At 36.8% G+C, this 23,630-nt stretch overlaps 1 pseudogene; it reads left to right on the forward strand.

Annotated features, from left to right (window-relative positions):
* The first annotated feature begins 3,455 nt into the window (after positions 1-3,455).
* LOC148787796 (vacuolar fusion protein CCZ1 homolog A-like) lies at positions 3,456-8,172 on the forward strand (annotated as a pseudogene).
* Positions 8,173-23,630: the final 15,458 nt, after the last annotated feature.

Raw genomic sequence — 23,630 nt, forward strand, 5'->3', positions numbered from 1 at the left:
AAACTTTCTTTAATAAAACCGTGCAAAATAGCTAAATTTTGAACGTTCTTAGAACTGCACGAAACTTGACCCAAACGTAGATCTGGACCCATGCATTTGTGTGATAAATTTGCTAAACGTAATAATAACTACAAGTTAGTATGGAAGGGAAACAAACTTTTTTTAATAAAACAGAGCAAAACAACTAAATTTATGTCATTCTCAAAATTCTACGAAACTTGACCCAAACGAAGGTCAAGACTCATGCATTTGTGTGGCACATTTGCTAAGAGTAATAATAAATACAAGTTGGGATAAAAGGGAAGCAAACTTTCTTTAATAAAACCGTGTGCAAAAGAGCTAAACTTCGAACGTTCTCAGAATTTCACGAAACTTGACCTAAACGTTGGTCAGACCCATACATTCGTGTGGTAAATTTTCTAAATGTAATAATAGCTACAAGTTAGTATGAAAGTGAAACAAAAACAGCTAAATCTTGAACGTTCTAAAAATTTCACGAAACTTGACACAAACATAGGTTTAGACCCATGCATTAGTGCGGCAAATTTGCTAAGCGTAATAATAACTACAAGTTAGTATTAAAGGGAAATAAACTTTCTTTAACAAAATAGTGCAAAACACCTAAATTTTGAATATTTTCAAAATACCACGAAACTTGACCCAAGCGTAGGTGAAAACCCATGCATTTGTGTGGTAAATTTTCTAAGCGTAATAATAACTACAAGTTAGTATGAAATGGAAATAAACTTTCTTTAATAAAACCATGCAAAACAACAAAATTTTGAACGTTCTCAAAATTTCACAAAACTTGACACAAACATAGGTCTAGACCCATTCATTAGTGTGGTAAATTTTCTAAGCGTAATAATAACTACAAGTTAGTATGAAATTGAAACAAACTTTGTTTGATAAAACGGTGTAAAACAGCTAAATTTTGAAAGTTCTCATAATTCCACGAAACTTGACCCAAGCGTAGGTCTAGACCCATGCATTTGTGTGGTAAATTTGCTAAGTGTAATAATAACTACAAGTTAGTATGAAAGAAAAATAAAGTTTCTTTAATAAACCGTGCCAAACAACTAAATTTCGAACGTTTTCAGAATTCCACGAAACTTGACCAAAATGTAGGTCTAGACCCATGCATTTGTGTGGTAAATTTGCTGACGTAATAATAGCTACAAGTTAGTATGAAAGGGAAACAAACTTTCTTTAACAAAACCGTGTAAAACAACTAAATTTTCAACGATCTCAGAATTCCACGAAGCTTTACCCAAACATAGGTCTAGACCCACGCATTTGTGTGGTAAATTTTCTAAGCGTAATAATAACTACAAGTTTGTATGAAAGGGAAGCAAACCTTCTTTAATAAAATCGTGCAAAACAACTAAATTTTGAACATTCTCATAATTCCATGAAACTTGACCCAAACGTAGGTCTAGGCTCATGCATTTGTGTGGTAAATTTGATAAGCGTAATGATAACTACAAGTTACTATAAAAGGGAAACAAAAAGAGCTAAATATTAAACGTTCTAAGAATTCCACGAAACTTGACACAAACATAGGTCTAGACCATGCATTAGTGTGGTAAATTTGCTTAGCATAATAATAACTACAAGTTAGTAAGAGAGGGAAACAAACTTTCTTTAACAAAACCGTGCAAAACAGCTCAATTTTGCACGTTCTCAGAATTTCACGAAACTTGATCCAAGCGTAGGTCTAGACTCATGCATTTGTATCGTAAATTTTTCAAGTGTAATAATAACTACAAGTTAGTATGAAAGGGAAATAAACTTTCTATTATAAAATCGTGCAAAACAGCTAAATTTTGAACGTTCTTAGAATTCCACGAACTTGACCCAAACGTAGGTCTAGGCCCTGGCATTTGTGTGATATATTTGTTAAGCGCAATAATAACTACAAGTTAGTATGAAAAGGAAACAAGCTTTCCTTAATAAAATCGTGCAAAACAGCTAAATTTTGAACGTTCTTAGAATTCCACGAACTTGACCCAAACGTAGGTCTAGACCCATGCATTTGTGTGGTAAATTTGCTAAGCGTAACAATAACTACAAGTTAGTATGAAAGGGAAACAAACTTTATTAAAACTGTGCAAAACAACTAAATTTTGAACGTTCTCAAAATTCCACGAAACTTGACCCAAACGCAGGTCTATACCCATGCATTTGTATGGTAAATTTTTTAAGCGTAATAATAACTACAAGTTAGTATGAAAGGCAAACAAACTTTATTTAATAAAACCGTACAAAACAGCTAAATTTTGAATGTTCTCAGAATTCCACGAAACTTGAGCCAAACGCAGGTCTAGACCTATGCATTTGTATGGTAAATTTTCTAAGCGTAATAATAACTACAAGTTAGTATGAAAGGCAAACAAACTTTATTTAATAAAATCGTGCTAAACAGCTAAATTTTGAACGTTATCAGAATTCCACGAAACTTGACCCAAATGTAGGTCTAAACCCATTCATTTTTGTGGTAAATTTGCTAAACGTAATAATAACTACAAGTTAGTATGAAAGGAAAACATACTTCCTTTAATAAATCTGTGCAAAACAGCTAAATTTTGAACGCTCTCAGAACCTCCACGAAAATTGACCCAAACTTAGGTCTTGACCCATGCATTAGTGTTGTAAATTTGCTAAGCGTAATAAAAGCTACAAGTTATTATGAAAGGGAAACAAACTTTCTTTAATAAAATCGTGCAAAACAGCTAAATTTTGAACATTCTCAGAATTTCGTGAAACTTGACCCAAACGTAGATCTAAATCCATACATTTGTGTGGTAAATTTGCTAAGTATAATAATAACTACAAGTTAGTATAAAAGATAAACAATTTTTTTTTTTAATAAAACCGTGCAAATCAGCAATATTTTGAACATTCTAAGAATTCCACGAAAGTTGACCAAAACAAAGGTGTAGAGCATTGCATTTCTGTGGTAAATTTACTTAGTGTAATAATAACTACAAGTTAGTATGAAAGATAAACAAACTTCTTTTGATTAAAATTCCACGAAACTTGACCCAAACGTAAGTCTAGACCCACGCACTTGTGTGGTAAATTTGCTAAGCGTAATAATAACTACAAGTTAGTATGGAAGGGCAACAAACTTTCTTTAATAAAACTGTGCAAAACAGCTAAACCTTGAATGTTATCAGAACTCCACGAAACTTGACCCAAACGTGTGTCTAGACCCATGCATTTTCTGAAAGAAAAAAAATGTGTTTTCCACAATGTAGATGTCCTATTAACTTAATATTGATACACATGCATCTAATACCTCCAAATAAACTACAAAATCCATCTTTTTTCTCGCTGGATATTTTTGTCAAATCTAGTCAAAGATGCACATCATAATTCTGTTGGCATTAGTTTATTTTAAAATGATTAAGATTGCTTATATTCCGGTTTCCTTATCATGAATGATGTACTTAATGAATAAACAGTATACTGTTTTCCTTATTGTTAAGTGTGAGAAGTCACTGGTATTCACAGGTTACTTAGAAATATTTATACACTTATAAAAGAAAACCTTTTGTGGTACGAACTTTTGAATACCCAAATTTACCTTTCTTTTAAAAGAATAGTAATTTCAATTTCTCTATTTATCTCACTTCAATTTTTTTTGTCTCACCCACTATTCCATTGTTTCTGTCTCATCTAAGTTCTCCATATTTATTTTTCTTACAAATTTCTATATTTTTATTAAATCTACAATTATAATATATTTTTTGTCACTCACCTCACCTTTATTTCCTCTAACATACTTTTTTCTTTCTCATTCTCTTAGCACGATTGTTTTCTTCACAATTTGTTTTCTCTCCATCTCAAATCATAATTCTTTTCTATATGGGGACTGCATGCAACGAAAACTAGTGCATATAAATAGCATTTGAACTATAATAGTAAATTTGTAGTATCAGGTTAATATAGCTACTTGATACAGTGAGAAATCACTATCATGCAGAAGTTACTCAAAGATATGAGTATAAGTAGATTTGGACCACAATAGTAAATTTGTAGTACCAGGTTAATATGGCTACTTGATACTTTGGGTTTATGTTCATTTCATGTAATTAATTTGTCATATGTGTCTCATTTCCTGATCATATTATGAAAATTATTTAAATTCTCTACTTTGTGCTAGTCTCGGTGCATATTACTATATGAATTCTCAGCTTACATGTGGTTTGTATTACTCCTGTTAGAATGCTGTAAGAATTTAAATATGTACATAAATTGTCATCTTATATTCTGCATCTGTCAGTCTCTTGTTCGGGTATTAGAATCATGTGCGGGGAACACTCAATGCAACTCGCTGACCATGTTCCAGGACCTACTGGTCTTATCAAATCTATCTCCTGTACAGTTTGATCTTTGTGCTTTGTCTCTATTTTATCCCAATCCTCTTTATCCCATTCAGGTACTAGGAAAAAGAGAAACAGAGGAAGTTATCACCCTTAAGATGTATCTGTTTTCCTAAATGCATAATATGTCCAAGATTTCTTATCTTTTACATAGAGCGTGTTAACTCTGTTCGTCGATTATCATTATTTCCTTTCTTTTTTCTCAGATTGATGCTGTCAGACTATTTACCTACGTCGTCCTAAGGTTGACCCCTCTTGCTCTCTCCTCTGGAGTAAGTTCGTGGTCCTCTTCACGTAAAGGAAATACTGCTTGCAATACTTCAACTGGAGCTGTACTAGCGAATTCTGGTCTAGGATCAATATTACAATTCTCCTGATGCATCTGCCCTTAGAAGTCGCAGTTATCCTGTTGTGAGGCCTTTGCAGCATGCCAAGTGGTCCAAGGGGAAGGATGGTTTTCTTATTACTCATATTTGGGGTGCAGACGTTAATAATTTAGTGCCTACAAGCCCAACAATTTGGCTTAATCAAATAGAAGAGAAGATGTATCTATTAGCTTATCAGCATCGAGGCCTCAGTATGATGCTTCTGATTCTAGTGTCATCTGTCAATGGGGAACAAGGAATTGCTATGGTGAAGCAGCAAATTCTTGAAAATGTGAGTTTTGTTTATTCTTCTGATATTTGAAGAATTTGATTTCACATGAAGTTTCTGTTATTGTTGATTACTTGTCATGGATAATTTACGTTATCCCCAATTAACCAGTTGAGTTGATACTTTATCAATAGATTCATAGACCCCAATCACTTCTCCTTTTTAATTTGGTGCACGATAATTGGTTGTGGAAAATGGGCTGTAAATCCATTTAACAGGGTATTTCATAATCACTACATATGTGGAACACGTAATTGTACTAGTATATGTGGTAACTAGGGGTCCTAGGTTCCATGTTTACAATCTCCTGAGTACTAGATTCCTATATTGTGTTACTGCTTGTTGATTTGGATTCTTCTTTTTTACCGTCACCTCTCTGCATGATAGTGCATTGCATCCACTCCTACTTGAGATCAACCTTTTGGTTGTCCTAAAAGGACACGTTCTACTCATTTTGCTTTAACAGTAGTCTTGCTTGATTTTCTACTATCTGTGTTTTCAACTTAGATACTTGTTGAAACATACCAGTAGTTTTCAAGTGCAAGGATGGGGGCAATGGCCTAACTACCAAAAACTATTAAGTTGTACAAGCTCTATTCCTTGAATTGTGATATTAAATATGTTTTGTCAGCTTACTAAATGTAAAATAAGAAGCTTTGTCATGCTCTGATGTGATTGTGTGGTTGTGTTGCTGATAAGTGCGCTGTCATATCTGACCCTTTGTTTTCCTTAGTCACAGATCTTTTGGAAAATTGACTTTCTATGTAATTCAGTAATAATTTTTTTTTGTAATATTTTGCTTTCTCTTAGTCAATAAAAAGTTAATATGTATGTAGTGTTCTTTTGTCTTTCTTAGATGATTTGATTTTCTGGTTATTTCAGGCGTCACTGAAGATGTTCAAAGTTGAAGAGAAGTTATCAAGAGGCTGGGGTGGTGAAAATGCATATCATGTGAGTGGATATTGTTATTTGCTGATGGATGGTGATAGGTACATATCTAGGGCTTCCCCCCGGAAAAGTAACAACTTTGACTAAGGTCAGTCCTGTTCGTTCAATAAGCTTTCTTCACATTGATTCACATTTTTTTTTGCTGCTCTTATTATGTAACTACTTTTATATGGCTCATATGTTGCTTAAGTAACTGCTAATTGCATTCATTTTTCTCACACTTTAGAGTATTTATCTGTCTGGTTAGCTGCACATGTATCTCTTTGTTTGTGGAAATTGCAATTATAATATTATTAATCCTATTAAGACATTTGCATGATTTGAAACTGGATAAATGAGTGATTTGCCATGAAGACTTTGTGTTTAGAGTGTCATGGTCTCTAGAGAAGTCTTGCAAGTTGGAGCTGTGTTGATGGATATTAGTTCCTGAATTTGATGAGGTAGGAGAAGGTAGTGAACTGGAAAGAACCTGGTGAAGTGCTACCGTCACATTGTTGTCGGTAGAGATTGTGATGTGATTTTTAAATAATAGCAACGTTGGTTCCACTGGAACTCCACTCACTTTCATACTCCTGTGAAGTCCTAATGTAGTAATGGATGAGCAAAAATTATGCGCTGTCCACTTGCTGTTTATTGAAGTTATGGAAAGAACACTTGGTTTCTCTTTTACGATACTCTCCGAATACACAGACATCTCTTTCATTGATGTTTCAAAGACATGCTTGCGCCATCACACAGCTTATTTCTAATGCAAATAGCTGGAGCCAAATTGCTCTTTCCATGTAATTCCGATTAGGCATCCTTGTGAGGAAGAAAGCTAAAGAGAAGAAAAAGTTAAGTGTTTGTTCTGCCTTTGGACAAAAACAAATGCAATATTTTGTGCCTATGTCCACTTCTATTGGGATAATGTGTCTTTTTTTGGCATAATTTAGAACCTTATTCTCATTTTCTTCTGCACTGCAACTTAGTCTGTAGTCCAAATGGTGGTAAAGTTGTTATGAATTTATACTTGTGCAGTTTACTGTGGGATGCTTTTGTGCTCAGTATTTGTCTAGCTTATAGGAGAAAGCCATATTCTATTATCTTTTGGTTCTATGATATTGGCCATGATCTTGGAATTTGGTTATTTCTGTATTATCATTTGCAAGCAGGAATCTTTAATTTTGTTTTGTAAGCTCCGAGAGGAGGTTTGACTCAGAAAAGAGTCGAGCTAAATGAGACAATTCAGGCTGTGAGAAAGATCTAGAACTGTCCATTAGAGCAAAGAACAATGCTTGGCTTATTGCTCGACTTACTAGAGGAAAGGGGCTTTACATGGTTCTTGAGAAAGCTAACAAAACCCTTCTCTATGCCTCTGATGCAGTCGAGAAGTTCAGTGACAGGTAACGATTCTGCTTCTGCATTAAAAAAATTAGTTAACATTGAATTTTCTCTGTCCAACAAAAGCTTTCAAATTGTCTGAATCAAGACAAAGAAATGGAAAACCAATATGAAGTTCGTTTGAAGGTGGATTTAGAGTAATCTACACATAATGTTCTCACAAAATTATTAGAAAAAATATTCATAGGAAGTCTAAATCCAAGTAGAATGTAGAAAAAATATTCACATAATGCTGTCTTTCCTCTCAACTCTACTTATTATTCTTGTGTCTTCTCTTGGTCACCAATGCTTATATGGAATACTTTGCATCAGCAAATACACATGAAAAAGTGGTAAAGTGCTAAATTGTTCTGAATGTAGTCATGCTGGATTCACTTCATAGTCTTTACTGATGAGCTTTTTAACATGTGTGCTGGATTAACATGTATAAGTAAAATTGGTTTGATTCCGTAATATAGACTAAATGCAAACTGATATAAAGCTACTCACTAATTGTTGCTACTGACCAAAAAGTTATGTGAAAAAGCTACTTAATTTGTTAATAACGAATTCGTTTATATTTGCATGTAATGATTAAGCCTTTAATGTTAAAGCACAAATGGAAAAGAATTATTACCTTATTAGTGTTTTTCATAAAATGGACCTGTCGTGTATCCTGGTTGTAATTGCAACAATAGGTACTTTGTAAACTCAGTTTCTTAAGCATTCAAGGAAATAAAATTTAAAGTCTGGGCTTTTCCCAATATGCTTTAACTATCATGGATTTTACAGGTATTGCAATGGTGTATTTTCCTTGGATTAGGCAACAGTTTAACTCCACTTCTTGAGGGGAAAGCAGAAACATTACTTGTACGTCAGCTATTTACATATTCCGCTTGTTATAGGGACTGGAAGACTCCATGTTCTGTAGACATTATATGTTGTATCAAGGAAATAGAAAGTAAGCCTAGAGAAACCTTGTGCTTATGTACAAGTGTATGTACATAGAAAATTTAGTCCTGTTACTTACCGCCAGACTTAGCACTTTGTATCAAATTGTTATGATTTGTCTTCCCATGCCATGACAATTTTCTAGGGATCTTCCGACATATGGGATCTGTAACATGGGGCCTTTCTTTAGTAAGAGATGAACATTTGGACGTACAACCAATAAAATTCTCCTTTTTTTTAGGTTTCCTGATTTCGTGTTTCTTTATGGTTGTTTGCCTGTAAGAATTTGCTTCCCGTTTTGTGGCAGAAATAAACACTTTGGTTCCCATACTGTTACTTGTGAGCTGGGGACTATGGCTTATTTTCCTCAGAAGATGGTAAGGATTCTATATTCAGTGCAAGGTATTGCAAGAAGCTCCTTCAATGTTAATTTCCTTTGAGGAGTAGTATGTATAATGTGGTTGATGTTTATGAGGGTTGTGTAATTTTTCAAAAAGTAGGGGTAATTTGTGTAATGTTGTTGACGTTTTTAGGAGGTATATGAGTAATTTTTCAAAAGATAAAAATGGTTTGTAAAAGTCGACATCGGTCCCGGGGTGTAGATGTAATTATCGTTATCTAATATATAGGACGATGTACAGTGTACACGTTCCTTTTCAATTTCATTTGGTTATTAGTAGAAATTTTTTGTTGCTTTTACTTGGAACTGGCCTTTCAACTCCAGCAACATTAAAGGTGGTGATGAGGTTGAGAGTAGGCAGAAATGAGTATTGAAGAAGTGACGGAAAGAAACATCTAGGCTGGATATAGCAAAAGTACATTGGTGAGGCCGGACAAGGAGTACTGCCGTGCAGATATTTCTTGAAAATGGTACTCAAAACAATCTCTTGTTCGGATGTGTTTTCCAAACTTCATTTTCAGGTCTGCACTATTTTGACAACTCCAATATTTGAAAATAGGGTAAATTACAATAATTTTTTTTGAAATTTGATATTATTACAAGTATCTTTTTTATTCAATTTTGATGCTTGGAACCAGTTTTTTTCCCACATTGACAATGGCGCATCAATGATGATAAAACTACTCCAAAAAAAAAGAATCAAATTTCAGTTGGTTGAGTCGTTTTAAAAAAAAATTATACTAACGAAAAAAATAAAGTCATTTCTTACTCACAGATGGAGGTTTGCAACACAATACTAAATTTTACAATATTAATCATTTATTTGTTTAAAAAAATTGTCCAAATCATTTCTTAATCGTGAATATTTTTATATTCATCGTTCACTTTAATATGCTTTTAATCATATATTGATTATTGCTTTAAAAATTTATAATGTATTTATTTGATTATATTAGTCTAAGGCCCAAATAATAGTTACATTAGATTGTTGGTATAAGCCCATTAGGCCTGCCTTTTCTAAGTTGAGTATATTGGGCCTCCATATATAAGCCTGAGGGTGGCAATGTTTTTATTACCCGATAATTTTTTTTTTCAATAGAAGCAATCAATTACATTAGGAGAGCCCGAGAGATAATAGTTACAAAATAATTATTATGTAAATAGTTTTTGTGGCATGTCTTGTATATAATAAATAAGTTTTAAAATTATAAATAAAACTAAAATATATGAGCTAACAAATCACATTTCAATTTAATTTAATGTATTATCGAGAAAATTAAAAATTAGTGTTGAAGGGAGTTCTTCGAAGAGACAATGGATTATGGGAGTGTGTGACTTGAACTATTGATTGGTCTGTGTAGATATCTGTCTGCCACATTGGAATTAGTGGTGTTAAAAAAATATAGAATCACTTTTGTTCAAAATATAATTACAATTAATTTTTGAAATAAATTAGGGATATAATTGTATATTTAAAAATTGAGTCCGCTTTTCTTTTTTATATTGATACAAATTACAAATATCAATATTTATGAGATTTAGGAGTTGATCCTAAAACATCTATAGTGAATGGTGAATGTTTGGGCCTCAACCTTTCCAAGGATCGAACACTTCTTTGCACGGTGTTAAATGCTTAATAAACGGCTTGTTTGCCAATTTATTTTTAAGATTTGGTTAATTTACATTTTTCACCCACAAAATTACATTCAATAGCATTTTGTGCCCTCAACATGAAAATTTTGGCATTTTGCACCTCAAAAGTGTCATTAGCAAACTAAACATGTAAGGATTTTAAATTCGAATATCATTGTAAGTGTTTAATCTATTTATACAATAAGTAGTTATCTATATATGGTAATTGTGAGTTGATCATTAATAATTGTTGTTGGCTGTTACATAATATTATATGATTTAAACTTAAAAAAAAAAGGAATTGTAACCTTCAAGCTATTTTTAGTTAAAGAAACAAAAGAAGCTAATTTTCACTTCCCTCTAATGCTCAAATCAATGTAGTCTGAGTATGAAGTTAAATGGACATTTGAAAGTCAAGAAAGGTTCTATATGTGATTACAAAAGGTTCACTGTTTATATTAATAAGCCATTTGAATCAATCACACTCAAATGGGTTAAATGCAATTTACCAGTTTGTGATATGTAAAATGAGTAAAAGAAATCTTGTAAAAGAGAATTAGTAAATTATTCCCTGTATTTTGAAAAATATAACAAAACATGGGAAGTAATTTTGTTTTTGTTTTAATTTTTTTTTTCGCATGAAATTTTACTTATTTATCATATAACGTGGGAGTAAAATGCATTTTTTCCCATTAAAATGGTATGTAAGAACGATCATCAATTTTTTTGCACACAAGCAGTTAGATGGGCAAAGGCCTGTCAATGGACGGGTATCACTCTACCTAGACCCGAAACAGACTCAAGTCCAAAAATATTCATGGCAATGTTTTCATACACTACTCATATCTTATCCTATAAAATACACCTAGGGTCTTACCCAAATTATACCCAAAAGAATTGGATAGATTTTGGGTGGCAAAATTGCATTTTTGGTCCCATTAGATAAGGCCATTATCACTTCTAGTCCCACGCTTTTCATGGTCGACAGTTATGGTCCCCTGGTTTCCAAATTTTAACACTGTTGATCCTATAATCACCTTTCTTTTGTAATTTATGTTTACACCTCATCCTTAGGAATAGGCCCAACATGCTTCCGAAATAAATTAAAACCCCATAAATTCATACCTTGTTTTGACCGCTTTGTTTCTGGGTACTCCAAGTCCTCGATTTTACGGACTTTGTCCAACCACACTACCGCAGCAGATGGTTCACAGGAAATTGGCTCCTTTAGTAACAAAACAGCACAGCCCTATTTCGTTTCCTACCTTAGGGCGTGAAAGGGATTCCAATACAGGGTCTTAATAGAATTTTGGATAACAAGCTGAACAAAAGCCTATCTTTTATTGAAGAAATATAGGAAATATTACATAGATATTATTCCTCCGTTGGAGAAAACAACTATTTAGCCTCTCATGGTGTAGAGGACTTGACTTGTTGGGGAAACCCCCATAAACTGAAAATATGAAATATTACAGAAAAATGACTCAGAATTCTAATGCTTTGAAGAGTAGGAGAAGTTTTCTGATGATCCCCTTCTGCTTCCTTGCATCTTTATTTATAGGCGTCCGCGGACTTCAAATTCGGACTCCAAACTTGTTTTTATGATGACGTCATTGCGTTCGTCATCGCCTTGTGATTTCCAGCTGTCTGTCATAATGGTTTGTCGGTCACATGATCTCCAGCTGGCTGCTTGGCTGACTGTTGGCTTTTTCTGCCGACAGTCTTATCCTCTCGATTTTTTTACATCGTTTAACTTTTACTTCTCTTGGTAAAATTTTTTCTCTTTCCCTTATCTTGGTCCGGTTCGGGTTTATTTTTCGTGACCCGAATCTTTGTCCCAAACAGGGGCTTTTCTTGTTTCTCGCAGCAAGGGCACAAATGGTTATGCCATTGCCCAACATGCAACATATTGCACGTCTTCATCCTTGTGGCTTCGGTTGCCGGCAGCTTATTTTTCCAAATTAACATCCTCTTCTTTTCGAATAGGCTTTCAGCAAACTCCGTGCTTTTTCCTGTCATGGAATTTAACAGGAATGATCCATTCACTTTGTTTGAGAAAATCTTGAATGGATACTTGACTTTGTCCATCTCTGTGAGACAGACCCATAGTCTCCAAGCTCTCCTGGTAGAGATACTATCTTCGCTAATGGCTGATACCAAGGGAGCTTCTCCTGAGGCAGCTTTGATTTTGTTGAAAGCTACCATATCTGACCTCTGCAGCTTCATGAAATGGAATGCTGGATGAGACCCTCTTCCTGCAGTTTCTGGAGCTACTGAAACAAATTTTATCTCCAGAACATCGCCTCTTTTCAAGTGGGGGTTGTTTTGCCATGAATCAAAGACCGCCCCACTAATCCACTCCGGAAGTTTTGAGAGTTCCGGAAAACTCGGTAACATAGTATGAACTGAAGCAAGGGCTCCAGAGTCATACCATTCTCTGACATCTTCTGGTTTAGATCTTTCTAACATCCAGACTCTGTTATATTTTCCGGACGTTTCGATAATGCTCTTGCCAGGATTGACTCCTTTGCGGGAAATTAATTTTTCCCACATACACTGATAATCCTGCCAAGCAGAAGAAGATATTACTTCATTAGTATTAGCCTTAGAGGTGCCTGTCATTGGCCTAAGGCTAATCTCTCCCTCTTTAACCCCTGAGGTGCTAGGTTGACTTGAACCTACAGGAGTTTGCACTTCCTGTGATTCAATTGTTGCCGTTTTACTAGAGTCTGGTAATGGCCTTGTGCAATCGGTACTTGAACCCGACGCTACAGGTGTAGAGCCCTGTACTCTAAAGGCATGTTTTGGGTCATGCTCCCTCAACTCGTGAGTCATCCCCGAAGGTGACGCCTTCCGAATTGGTTCTCGTAGGTCGTTCCATAGCAAAGTGGATGCTAGTAGGGAACTTCTTATTGCGACCTGAACTGTGTCTAGATCGGCTCTTTGGATTTGTCCGGGAACTTGGGCATTGACTGCTAGTTGTCCGAACTTTCTGTCAAGCTCCTCGAGGTTTTTCCGGAGGTGCCTGAGTCTCAGCATGATGGAGTTTGCTTCAGATGCCTCCATCTCTTGTCAGGAAATCTGCAAGAACATTTTCATGAGATTTTATGACGACAATATTATAACAATAATATTGGCATTCAGCTTGCCATCTGATAATACGAGCTTTCTCTATTTTTTATTCTAATTTATTCTTTAAGAAAGCCTTAACATTAGTATTATCAACTTTTAAAGTAAATTCTTTAGCAAGTAAAAATAAAGGCCATTTTTTGAAAGCCTTCCAAACCGCAAAGAAATTCTTTCTCGTTTATGTGCCAAACTTTGGCTTGTTGTTCTGAGAACAACCCTCCGGTGTATCTACAGGGTTCCTCCCCTGTAGTTGTCTTCTTCATGAGTACTGCCGCCCATTTGTAATCATTGGCATCTGTGTAGACTACCAATTCATCCCTGTCTTGCGGTATAGCAAGCTTTGGAAGGTTACTGCAAACTTGTTTTAGCTCACGAACCCTTGGTGTGGATTTCTTCCCATTTCCACTTTGAACTCTCCGTTTCTTTCAAGAGTGGTCGGAAATCCTTTCTGTATCTTGCAAGATCCTTAATGAAGATTCCTGCAAAATTAACAACTCCCAAGAAGCTTTGTAATTGCTTCTTGTCTTTGAGTACATCTGGGAAATTGCGGATTTTTTCCACAATATGGTCCTGCAACTCAATCCCTGCTTCGTCAATAAGGATTCCTAAAAATTCAATCTTATTGACTGCAATAGTGGCTTTCTTTTCAGAAAGTACTAAACCTTCTTTGTAGCATGCATCGGAAAATATTTCAAGATGTTTAATATGCTCTTTCATATTTTTGGATGCAATTAGTATGTCGTCAATATAGACAAATATGAACTCAAAATAATCTTTGAAAAGATTATCCATTTTTCTTTGAAATATCTGGGGTGCATTAGCTAAACCCATTGGAAGCACATTCCAGATATACTGTCCCTGTAGTGTGGAGAACGCAGTAAATTTCTTTGATTCACTCTCCATCTTAATCTGATAAAACCCAGATTTGCAATCGAATTTAGAAAACACTTTTACTCCTTTAATGCAATCAATTAAGTGTTCTCTACTAGGAATGTAATAACCATCAAATTCTAATATCTTATTAATACCTTGATAGTTAATAACCAACCTGGGTTTACCTCTCTTGATCTCGCCATGGTTTCTTACCAAAAATCCAGGGCTACTGTAGGTAGAGATTCCAGGTTCAATGAGTCCAAGACTGATATGCTCTTTGATTATCATCTGCATATCCTTCTTATCCTCCATGTTCATCTGGATAGGCTTGTATCGAACATACTCGTATTTGCATTCGTCTTTGACCTTAAGAGTAGCTTCGATCTTGTTCCTATCCCACCAAGCCAGAGGATTTTCACTGAAATTCCTCTGAATAAGCCTCTTGACATTCTCAAGAGAAAGCCTGCTTTCTTCGCTGATGTCGAGTGCTTTCATTCCTAGTAGTGCTTCTTTAAGGTTTAGGATTTCCTCCTCGGATTCCTTATAGGAGCTATCGCTGTCTATGAGTCCCTGTTGCCTGAAAGACAAAAGGACCTTACCAAATTTCCTCTTATCCTGCATTTTTGGATGAGTTAATTTGGCATCAAAGTCACCACGTTTGCTGCGAAAATTTATTGGCATTATCCTGTTGAATGCCTTTTCTCTTCGCAACACCTGTATCTCACTACCACAGTTAGTAGTAAAGATTAACAGATTCCTTTGATTATCCTGCATATATCTTGCAAATGTTTGAATGAAATTGTTACCTAGCAAGATATCGGCACCTGTATCATGAAAGTAAATAGGAGGTGTTTTTACCCTAAACCAGGGTGATCCAAATGCTCCTCCAATCATGATCTTGGCTTCTCGTATTCCCTTATTGAGTATCAGGATTTTTTGTGAAAAATCTCTTCCTGCAATGACGGGTAAAGTTTCCCTTGCTTCCTTAGGGAAAACTCCAGATTTTGCCGTGCAAATACCTGATCCTGAATCAATATAAGCTGCAAAATACTCCGTCTTATATTGATCATATAACATACCAACAGATATGTATATAAAAAAAGGACTTGTCATTCAATCCTTATGGTGACACCATCAAGACTGAATTCCATTCCGTTGCCTTTTCTTCCCCATGGTTTATGATCTTCGAGGAAACTTAACCCCAAAATCATACTCCCATTTTCTCTTCCTGCAACACCTGCAACTAAAATTCATGACCTGCTATTTCTAACATGCCTTCATATCTTCCAACAACAGGTTGCTGCAAATGATATAAGTCATCAAAAGGGAAAAAATTCTCTTTCTTAGTGATGTCAAATATAACTTGTATTTCTTTCCATCCTTCAGGGCATCTAAGTTTTACGTTATCTACCCTAATCTCTTGAGGAGTTAAAGCTTTTAATAATTCTTTCTCCTTTCCTTTATAGCCTGTAATCCTATCTTCCGAAAAGGACATTCGACTACTGAAATCAGTTCTAGAGCTAAGTTGTTTATCTAAAACTGGGTGATCTTTTATGATGATATCAACACCACCTATTCTAGGTATCCTAATAGGATCTGGTGTCATGACCTTAGCGAACTCCTTGAAAATTCTAGGAATCTCAACATACTCTTTCCTAAGAAACAAATCTGAATGATGCGTATTGGAAAGGGCATATGCAATTCTATAAGTTATAGAATACGGTCTATTTCCTTCTCTCATTAGATCTTTTCTTTTAAAATCTTGATGAAGGGTTAAGACTCTACTAAAATCTTGGTTTGCTAGGTTGTATGCAATCCTAGGATGAATGTCAAACATCAGTTTTCCTGCATACAAGTTACCTATCATTGTTCCAAGACAACCATCTCTTAAGTTATTGATTCTTCTATCCATTATTGATAAATGTATTTCTGAATCAATCCCTTCCTTAAAAGTTGCTTTTATTACTACTTCAATAGTTCCTATGTGGATCCATTTCATAGTAACGGCTACTTCTTCTCTAAGCTTACTCAATTCTTCAAGAATTTCTTCTTTAGGAATTAACTGCATTTCCATCACATTACCAGTAAGTTCCATAGGTATAGCAAACTCACCTGAACTTACTTTGTAGATTATGTGATGCTTCCTTTGGTTTAGTCCTATCTGGTTCAGGACTTTCCCAATTCCTCCAATCCTAAATCCATCATATGGGCTGAGGTTGGAATCTTGCCGCATGATTCTTTCCATGGTTTTGTTTGACACCGTCATTCTGGAAAAGAATCCCAAAAAAATTAAAATAAATCAAATAGAAAAATACCAAAAAATGGGACACTTACCTGGTGATGCGGGCGGGGGAAAGTGTGGAATGGGCGATAGGGGCAGGGGGAGATGGGGCATGAGAGAAAGAGAGAGAGAGAGAGACTAAGAGAGAGAGAAGAGAGACAGACGAGTTGGCAGGGGGGTAGGGGGAGATGGGGGAGAAAAAGAGAGAGAGAGGAGGAAAAGAGGGAAGAAAGAAATTTTTTTTGCAAGTATTGCATACATATATTATTTTGGAACGATCAAAGTTGAAAATAGTACCTCAAATAATATTTAAGAAAGTAATATTAAAAGTGTAAAAATAAACTTAATTATATTGTAAGATGGATAATTATTCTGGGTGTGCTCCTACTGAACTGGACTACCAATTTAAGTTCTCAAGTAATGAGTTTCTTAAACATGTACAAAATTAAACAGTGACATGAAATGTAAAAAATGAGTCAGAGAATTGGTACAATTTTTATTGAAGTAAGTATTTTCTTTAGAGTCTTTTGAAATATAATCTAAACTTATTATAATTAAATATTTAATAACTAGATGGAAAAAATTAATATAAATATTTAAGATGTATGCATTTGTATATTTACTTTATTTTATAATTTTGAGATACTATGAAATCAAACAATACGAATGTTTATTACTTTTTATTTTACATAAAATTAAAAAAAAGAAATTAATAAAAGAAGGGGTTGGAGGGGTGAGGGGCTGAACGGCAATTTAGGGGTTGGAGTTCCAAGAAAGTGATACTGCACATGTTGTCATCATCTTCATACCAAGAAACAGAAAGCATTCTCTCACTCTCTCTCTTCACTTTGGTATGACTTCTCTCTATTTTCCGATTCGTTTTTCTTTATTCTTCAAATGATTTTGGGCGTTAAATTCTTGATTTTCTTGACCTTCTTCTTTTATTTCCCCAATTTTAATACACCCGGACGAAATGGTCTATATTGATTTGTGTTGTTCGGACGAATGTGAATTCCTTTTCTTCTTCTTCTCCTTCTTTTTTCGGGATGGGCATTTTTGATGATTTTTTTGAATCTTGATCTCATAGTTCTGGGGAGAAATTGTACTAATGATATGGCGCCTGACAAATCCAAAAAATAAAAAAATCCACCGGTAAAAATCCTGAAAACCACCGTCTTCTTTCCCACCATTTTACCCAAAACCACCGTCCACCCACAGTCGCACGTTTTCAGCTTCTCACCTTCATTTTACATTTACTCTATTCATGTTAGCTTCTCACCCAAGAAAACAGCCGAAAGAAAAAAGGGGGAAAAGATCAGCAGAGAGGGAGTGAAGGGTCAAGGTTGAGTACCTGCGGCAGAGGGTGATATGAACAAGGGCCTGATGGTGCCCCTGCACAAGGCAGAAACCTCGGGGAAAAACAACAGCGGCTGAGGTACAACGGAGCTAGCTGTTTGCCTCAGTATAGAGAAATCTGTCACGATTTTGAAAGGAAATGCGACTTCTTTAAGCGGCCGTTGGATGAAGAAGGATGATCCGAGCCGTCCAATCGAGGGCACACCTGAATTAAAAGAGGGATTGGGCATTCGAGGCAAGGACGACACCGTTCCCGCAGTGAAATTAGGGCGAGCTGGGGAATTGGGGATTTTGGCAGAAGACGATGCCGTTTTGGGAGCTGCTGAAGGAGAGAAGGAAGGACACGTGGCAGCTTCTGGTGCAGGCGTGGGAGGCAATGTCTGAGCTACGGGAGCTCAGGTTTCTGCAGAAGGAAATAGACAGAGGAAGGTAGCGCGAGCTTGGTCCATACAATTCTAGGCATATTTTTGAGAATTGTAATTTAAATTATTGAAAGTGATGTGTTGGGTGTTTATGTACTGAGCAGGAACCCATTTCCAGTTTCTTAATGAAAATTTTATGAAGTTTCTGTTTCTCTTCTCTCTCTCGTTTTTCTTCTCCATTTTCCCACCCCAATTTTCTGTAAAAACGTGACAATTTGGCACCAGAGCCACTCGATCCTTGGATTGAAAATGGCAGACGGCACTAGATTAAAAAAACTGCAGGAAGCACAAAAGAAAACTGATATCATGCTGGTGGATGAAAGATTAAAAAGACAAGTAGCTGAAGAACACAACAATGCCCGTTTTGATCAATTAACAGAGGCACATGAAGGATTACACTCCACTGTGATCAACATTGAGAATGCCATTGTCGCTATGCAACAACAACTTTAGAGCTTAGTTGTTCAGTTGCAGAACTACAACAGGAACAAATCAATACTCGGGGAAGGACTGACGACAACCATGGACAAGGGATCCTCCTCAAGGATAGTTCCACAGCAGACTGAAGGTGGAGAAAACACCAGCTTAAATGAGATGAGTTATAACTCTATTCACAGAATGGAGTTTCCAATGTTCAAGGGGGAAGATGCCAGAGCTTGGATCAGAAGATGCACACGTTATTTTCAGATGATACCCATCCCAGAAGGTCACAAAACAGCATTGGCTTCAATCCATATGCAAGGAAGAGCTGAACTGTGGTATCAAGGTTATGTGGAAAAAAGGGGAGTGCCCACTTGGCAAGAACTCATTGTGAATGTGCTAGAACGATTTGAAAATGTGGACTATGAGAGAGTGGTGACGGACTTTAACAGACTTCACCAAGAAACAACTGTGAACGCCTATCTAGAGAGGTTTGAGGAGTTGGAAGCTCAAATGCTGATTTTCAACAAACACTTAAGTGAGGAGTTTTTTATGATGAAATTTATTAGTGGGTTGAATGAAGAACTTAAAGGGCATATAATAACTCTGAAACCCGCAACCCTCAATCAAGCCATCATGTTTGCTAGAAAACAAGAGTCAGTGTACATGCTATCATCAAGAAGTCACAACAGCCCCTGAAGAACAATCTTCTGAAGAATGCTTACAAACCTGTAAGCAAGGCCCCGGCTTACAAACCTTCCTATAAGCCGACCTTCAAGGCAAGAAATGAAAATAGTCAGCCTAGAAGGTTACTTACTGAAGCTGAAATGAGAGCAAGAAGGGAAAAGAATCTGTGTTATAATTGTGATGAGGTCTTTGTACCCGGGCATAAGTGCAAGGTAAGATATTCCTATGTCCTTATGGATGAAGAGGAGGTGAAGGCCTATGAGGAGGACACAGGGCAATTAGAGAGACAGGTAGAAGAAGTAGAAGAGGATGATGCTTCTGTTTCACTACATGTTATATCTGGGAAGCTGAGCCATGGAACAATGAGAGTGAAAGGGAATGTGAATGGGAGAGAGATCCAAATACTGATTGATAGTGGTAGTACCCACAGTTTTATAGATGAAAAGGTAATGAAGGCTTTGGATTTAAAAACTGAGGAGACCATTCCTATGAAGGTAAGAGTAGCTGATGGTTTTAAGCTGGTGAGTAAGACCCTCTGTCCACAACTTCAGTTGGAAATGCAAGGGAATCAGTTTTCTCATATCCCATCAGGACACTCAAGCTGGGGGGATGTGACTTTGTATTGGGCTGTGACTGGTTGGAGGACCATAATCCAGTCAAGTTGGATTTTCACCAACTGACTATCACGGTGACTCATAAAGGGAAGGAGATCACTCTCAAGGCATTGGCTAGGAAGGGGGAATCTCAAGCTACAACTACAAGTCTCTTGAGTGAATTGCTAGGAAGAAAAACCTATTACCTGGTGAGCCAATTATTTGCTACGCACAACACCACTGATCAGAGGGTTGGAGACCCAATGATACAAGGATTGCTGCAGAGTTATGATGATGTTTTCCAAGAACCCCAATCTCTACCACCTGAGAGAGCCATAAAGCACAAAATTGAGCTCATTCCTGATGCCATAAGAAGCAGCCACCTTACAGGTATGCTTATGGACAAAAAACTGAAATTGAGCAAATTGTACAGGATATGTTGAGGAGTGGAATTATTAGAACAAGTCAAAGTTCCTTTGCATCACCAGTTCTACTTGTTAAAAAAAAGGATGGGGGTTGGAGGATGTGTGTAGATTACAGATACCTCAATAGGCTCACAGTAAAACACAAGTTTCCCATACCTGTAATTGATGAACTGTTAGATGAGTTACATGGGGCCAAGTTTTTCACTAAAATAGACTTGAGGTCTGGTTACTTCCAGATTAGAATGAGGCAAGCGATATATCCAAAACTAGCTTTATAACTCACAGTGGCCATTATGAATTTCTTGTCATGCCATTTGGATTATGCAATGCTCCAGCCACATTTCAAGCTCTAATGAATCAGGTATTTGAACCTTTCCTTAGAAAATTTGTGTTGGTATTCTTTGATGACATCTTAATCTACAGTAAGGGGTGGAATGATCATCTGCTACACTTGAGGAAGGTGCTGGAATTATTGAGGACGCACAAGCTCTATGCCAAAAAGAGCAAGTGCTCATTTGCTCAATCACAGATAGAGTATCTGGGACACATCATCTCTGATAAAGGGGTGGCTACTGATCAACAGAAAGTCCAATGTATGAGGGACTGGCCCATTCCTACTACACTCAAGGCACTGAGAGGATTCTTGGGCCTAACAGGTTATTACAGGAAGTTTATAAAAGGGTATGGAATTCTGAGCAAGCCTCTAACATCATTGCTGAAAAAAGATGGATTCTTATGGAATAAGGAAGCGAAGATGCATTTAACCACCTAAAGGGTGTGATGTCAACTGCTCCTGTGTTGGCATTTTCTGATTTCACAAAACCTTTCATTGTGGAAACAGATGCATGTGGGAAGGGAATAGGGGCAGTACTAATGCAAGAAGGTAGGCCTATTGCATACCTGAGTAAGGCCTTGGCTCCTAAGAACCTGGGGCTATCCACTTATGAGAAGGAGTTCCTAGCCCTTCTACTGGCAGTCACCAAATGGAAACACTACCTCCAAGGACACCATTTTATTATCAAAACTGATCAAAAGAGCCTCAAGCATATTTTGGATCAAAGGGTAGAATCAACGTTGCAGCAGAGATGGGTGACTAAACTCTTGGGGTTGAGTTATGAAGTTCATTACAAAAAGGGGAATGAGAATAGGGCAGCATATGCTCTTTCTAGGAGGGAGCACACTTTAGTTGAAGGAGAAAATCATGCCATTTCCACTCAACTACCACTATGGATGCAAGAGCTTCAATTAAGTTATGATGGAGATCCCTTGTTTCAACCCATAATACAGGCAAAAATTCTTGATAACCAGTCTTACCCTGAGTATAAGTTTGAGTCAGGAATTTTAAGGAAGGGAAACAAGATATGTGTGGGTAGTCAAGGGGATATGAGGAGAAAAATCATACATACAGTGCATGATTCAACTTTGGGAGGACACGCTGGAATAACAGGTACTTTACAGAGACTAAAGTTGTTGTTCTTTTGGCCTAATGCTCAAGAAGAAGTTCACACATGGGTGAGAGAGTGCGAGGTCTGTCAAAGATCAAAGAGTGAGAACAAGGCATATCCAAGTCTACTGTAGCCATTACCCATTCCTGAACAAGCATGGGCATGTATTTCAATGGATTTCATAGAAGGTCTACCAAAATCTGATGGAAGGAAGTTATATTGGTGGTGGTGGATAGATTAACTAAGTATTCCCACTTCATTGCCTTAAAACATCCTTATACAGCATCTAGCATTGCAAAAATCTTCTTTGAACACATTTATAAGCTACATGGTCTACCTTTTAGTATTGTGTCTGATAGAGACAAAGTCTTCACCAGCCATTTTTGGAAGGAGCTGTTCAACTTAACAGGAGTGTCCGTAGATATGTCCACTGCCTATCACCCTCAGACAGACGGTCAAACTGAAAGAGTGAACCAGTGTTTGGAGACTTATCTTAGATGTATGTGTCATCAGCATCCCAAGAAGTGGTCTCAGTGGATCACCCTTGCAGAGTTCTGGTTTAACACTACCTTTCACTCAGGACTAAAGGCTACTCCATTTGAGGCATTATATGGATACCCCCCAAATCAGCTGCCTATTGGTCCCTATCTGCAGAGTCTCCACTCTGATGTGGATGAATTAATGAAGAACAAAAGTAAGGTCACACAATTGCTAAAGGAAAATCTCCAGAATGCACAGCAAAGAATGAAGACTTATGCAGACAAGAAGAGAACTGAGAGAGAGTTTGAGGTTGGGGACTATGTCTTCCTCAAGTTGCAGCCTTACAAACAGGCTTCCATAGCTCTGAGGAAGAACTTGAAGCTTTCTGTAAGGTATTTTGGTCCTTACAAGGTAATTGAACGGATTGGGAAGGTGGCTTACAAGCTAGACCTTCCACCTGAGTAAAAAATACATCCCATTTTCCATGTCTCACTTTTGAAGAAAAAAATTGGCTCAAAATACATACCTTCTATAAACTTGCCGGAGCTTGAAGATGAAGTTTACAAGGTTTTTCCACTGGCAATTCTAGCAAGGAGGCTCATTCCCAGGAACAATGTTGGGGTACCACAGGTTCTTATCCACTGGTCTCATTCTTCTCCAGAGCAGGCAACCTGGGAAGATTATCACTCCATGGCAGCTTGTTTCCCAGATTTTGATCCTTGGGGACAAGGAAGAAAAAAAGGAGGAGGGAATGTCACGACTTTGAAAGGAAATGCGACTTCTTTAAGTGGCCGTTGGATGAAGAAGGATGATCCGAGCCGTCCAATCGAGGGCACACCTGAATTAAAATAGGGATTGGGCATTCGAGGCAAGGACGACACCGTTCCTGCAGTGAAATTAGGGCGAGCTGGGGAATTGGGGATTTTGGCAGAAGACGACGCCGTTTTGGGAGCTGCTGAAGGAGAGAAGGAAGGACACGTGGCAGCTCCTGGTGCAGGCGTGGGAGGCAATGTCTGAGCTACGGGAGCTCAGGTTTCTGCAGAAGGAAATAGACAGAGGAAGGTAGCGCGAGCTTGGTCCATACAATTCTAGGCATATTTTTGAGAATTGTAATTTAAATTATTGAAAGTGATGTGTTGGGTGTTTATGTACTGAGGAGGAACCCATTTCCAGTTTCTTAATGAAAA

Source organism: Sesamum indicum, linkage group LG6 (genome assembly GCF_026168435.1).
Source record: "Sesamum indicum cultivar Baizhima isolate 11 linkage group LG6, ASM2616843v1, whole genome shotgun sequence".
Taxonomy (NCBI): domain Eukaryota; kingdom Viridiplantae; phylum Streptophyta; class Magnoliopsida; order Lamiales; family Pedaliaceae; genus Sesamum; species Sesamum indicum.